Genomic DNA, 4,163 nt, shown 5'->3' with positions numbered 1-4,163 from the left:
TACGAACTCAGCAAACATATCTCTGTTAAACTCTATATGGAACTTTTAATTTTTATTTATTTTTTATTTCTGTAATGGGGCTACTAGGAACGTACCCTACCCATTTTTCTATTTACTCTCAGGAAACGGAAATACGTAGGTCAAAATTACGAAACCTCAGAGCGAAAATAAAGCTTATCTTTGGCTCGAGTGTATTTATTTGCATTTTCAATAGCCAGAGACAAAAACGAAGAGTGTCCTTGGTTCGTACGTACCTAAGTACGAACTGCGAGGGGCAAAAAACAAAGGTTCTCTTTGGCTCGAGTGTATTCACATACATCCTCAACAACCAAAGATAATTACAAATGATGTCTTTGGATCATACGTACCTAAGTACAAGCATCCAGGGGCAAAGATGGAGCTTATCTTTGGCTCGAATGTGTTTATATACATTCTCAACTTCCAAAGACAATTACGAAGACTGCCTTTGGCTCGTACATATCTAAGTACGAGCATCCAAGGGAAAATACGAAGCTTATCTTTGGCTCGAATATATTCATACACATTCTCAACAGCCAAAGACAATTACGAAGGCTGCCCTTGGCTCATACATGTCTAAGTACGAGTATACAGGGGCAAAGATGGAGCTTATCTTTGGCTCGTGTGTATTCATACACATTCTTAACAACCAAAGATTATTACGAAGATTGTCCTTGGTTCGTACATACCTAAGTACGAAATACGAGGGGCAAAAAATGAAGGTTCTCGACGAAATTTATCTTTGGCTCGAACTTATCCATATACGCTCTCAACAGCCAAAGACATTTACGAAGGTTGTCTTTGGATCATACGTACCTAAGTACGAGCATCTAGGGGCAAAGATGGAGCTTATCTTTGGCTCGAATGTATTTATATACATTCTCAACATCCAAAGACAATTATTAAGACTGCCTTTGGCTTGTATATATCTAAGTATGAGCATCCAAGGGAAAATACAAAGATTATCTTTGGTTCGAATGTATTCATATACATTCTCAATAGCCAAAGACAATTAAGAAGGATGTCTTTGGATCAAACGTACCTAAGTACGAGCATCCAGGGGCAAAGATGGAGCTTATCTTTTTCTTGAATGTATTTATATACATTTTCAACAGCCAAAGACAATTACGAAGGCTGCCCTTGGCTCGTACATATCTAAGTACGAGTATACATGGGCAAAGATGGAGCTTATCTTTGGATCAAATGTATTTATACACATTCTCAGGAGTCAAAGACTATTAAGAAGGCTGCCCTTGGCTCGTACACATCTAAGTACGAGTATACAGGGGCAAATACGGAGCTTATTTTTGGCTCGAATGTGTTTATACACATTCTCAACAGTCAAAGACAATTACGAAGACTGCCTTTGGCTCGTACATATCTAAGTACGAGAAGCCAAGGGAAAATACAAATCTTATCTTTGGATCAAATGTATTTATACACATTCTCAAGAGCCAAAGACAATTACGAAGGCTACCTTTGGCTCGTACATATCTAAGTATGAGAAACCAAGGGAAAATATGGAGCTTATCTTTGGCTCGAATGTACTCATATACATTCTCAACAGCCAAAGACAATTACGAAGGATGTCCTTGGATCATACGTACCTAAGTACGAGCATCCAGGGGAAAAGATGAAGCTTATCTTTGGCTCGAATGTATTTATACACGTTCTCAACAGCCAAAGAAAATTACGAAGAGTATCCTTGGATCCTACGTATCTAAGTACGCGAATCCAAGGGAAAATACGAAGGTTATCTTTGGCTCGAACGTGTCCATACACGTTCTCAGCAGTCAAAGACTATTAAGAAGGTTGCCCTTGGCTCGTACATATCTAAGTACGAGCATCCAAAAGAGGAGCTTATCTTTGGATCGAGTATTTTCAGATAGAAATCAAGGGAGATCAACAGGATGCAAGGATATGCAGCCTAGCGGAGGTAAGGCTGGACGAAGAAAGAGTCGCCGAATAGCAACATGAAAGGAAAATAAGAAGGGAGAACACCAACGAAGTGAAGAACGAAGATTTCAAGGTTCCCGGAGCCCCCTCGCCTAAGGATACAAGCACTAACAACGCCCCTGAGGGTGATATCTCCAAAGACTGTCCTTGACTCGTACTATCTAAGTGTGAGAAATTAAGGACGAAGATGAAGCATAAGGACGGAGATTCAAAATACAACTCGCATGGAAAGACAAAGCTTCGTTTGTCTAAAATTATTAAGCTTATCGTTTTGCGAATTTCTGGGGGCAAAGGAAGGTATGCAGCATCAACATCATCAGCGAAGGTCAATCCCCCCAAACCGGACCTACAAACGAAGGTGGGGGTCATAATAATTTGAGACAAAGACATCAACAATGGTTGTATTTTACAACTTAAGTATGAATCCGAAGGTATGCATGGGAGTGAATCCCCTTAAAGGCAGACTCCCCAGCATCAGGAATACATGGGAGCGAAGCCCCTTAAAGGCAGACTCACCACTGTCAGGCATGCATGTGAGCGAAGCCTGTTAAAGGCAGGATCACCATTGCGAAGAACGGGTTTTTCAATCCAAAGCTACGAATTAAATGTACAAGTCAACAAAGCACGTGTGTGTAAGCGTACGCATACGCAAAGAGGCTACAAACCATACTCAGCTACGAGGAGTTACACGACGACGCATAAGCAGATGCAACCTGTCAACCACCACTATTGCGATGCTTTCAGTTTAAAAATGCACGAAACCTGTATACATTTGTATACCCACAAGTGCACAACTCAAATGCAGCGAAGAACGGAGTATGTATACATATATATACCCCAACTCTCCAACCTGAGGAACATACGAAGTGCCAAAGACTAATGCAAGGAGCAGTTTGTTGCAAGAAGAAATCCTTCAATACTAAGAAGAAGCAACAATTCAATTCTATAGGGTACCCTTCGAATACACAGGGTGCCAAAGGAATTTGTATTTATATACAGGAACGAAGCCTAGAAGAGCAACTCACTGCAACTATAACAAAGCCTATAAAGGGCATCTCACTACAAGCAAAGTACCCTGTGGCACCCAAGGTGAACATGTAGCTGACAAAAACGAGGAGGAAACCTCAAATTACACGGACGAAGGCTCCATAAATGCAAATACTTTTCCTTTCAAAAGCTGCAAGAACCAGCTTTCAAAAGCAAAAGGGGGCAAACATACATCAATCATGGCGCCTCTACAACATCAACTAAAAACAACAAATACATGGTGAAGGTAATGCAATTGTAAGGTATGCTTATATACGTAGCAATCAATATAAAGCTTGGATTTGGAATATAGCTTTTAATGCGTGTGAAATAAAACAAACATACAAAAACAAAGGGTTAGAACTGACACTCACCGTCAGAATTGACGACAAAAACGAAGGGTTAGAAATGACACCCACCATCAGAATTGACGATGAGGCAAGGCAAGAAATGATTGTGCATACGTTAATACTCGGATCCTCGGTGCAATATCTCCCTTTATGAGGCAGTAAGAAAAAGTAAGATATCCCCTATAAAGATACCTTGTCGAAGTAAAGCAGTCTTCGCGCTGAACGCGTAGGGTTACAGGAAAACTATTGCCCATGTAGGAACCTTCGCCACCATATACTTAGGTCGGACGATGAATGTTACACCAAATGTTAATCATACCTTAGCACCAAGCGATGGCTTGATTGTGCAACAAACTTGACATACTATGTCGCGCACGTAATATTGTGCAACAAAGCAAGCAAAATGCTATAACACACATTACCAAAAGGTGAAAAATACCAAATGGCGTATGTACGTATTTTATTTACGCAGGTACAACAATACGGTGAAAAGATTAACCAACGATAAAGGTTCCAAAAGGTATACTTCCATTGCAAATGAGTGAAGTTACAACAACGAAGGTACACCAGGAGACAACTCCATACCAGACAAGTAAAAACACATCTTAGAGTCACCTTAGCCGAAAGAAAAACTAAAAGGTAAATAATGTACACCTAATCAATCAGCTTAAACTTAGCTACATGCTAAGAGGGGGTACCCTTTGGCTCCATTATATCTTGAACGAATGACGGCTAGCCCAAAAGTTAGCAAAAATACCTAAGCAGCGAGCGAAGGCTCCGCTTTTGAAAGGGTGAAAACCACTACCCGGTCTC

The sequence above is a fragment of the Papaver somniferum genome, chromosome 6, assembly GCF_003573695.1.
Source record: "Papaver somniferum cultivar HN1 chromosome 6, ASM357369v1, whole genome shotgun sequence".
Classification (NCBI taxonomy): Eukaryota; Viridiplantae; Streptophyta; class Magnoliopsida; order Ranunculales; family Papaveraceae; genus Papaver; species Papaver somniferum.
The sequence above is the reverse complement of the archived record's forward strand: the minus strand, read 5'-3'. Positions refer to the sequence as shown.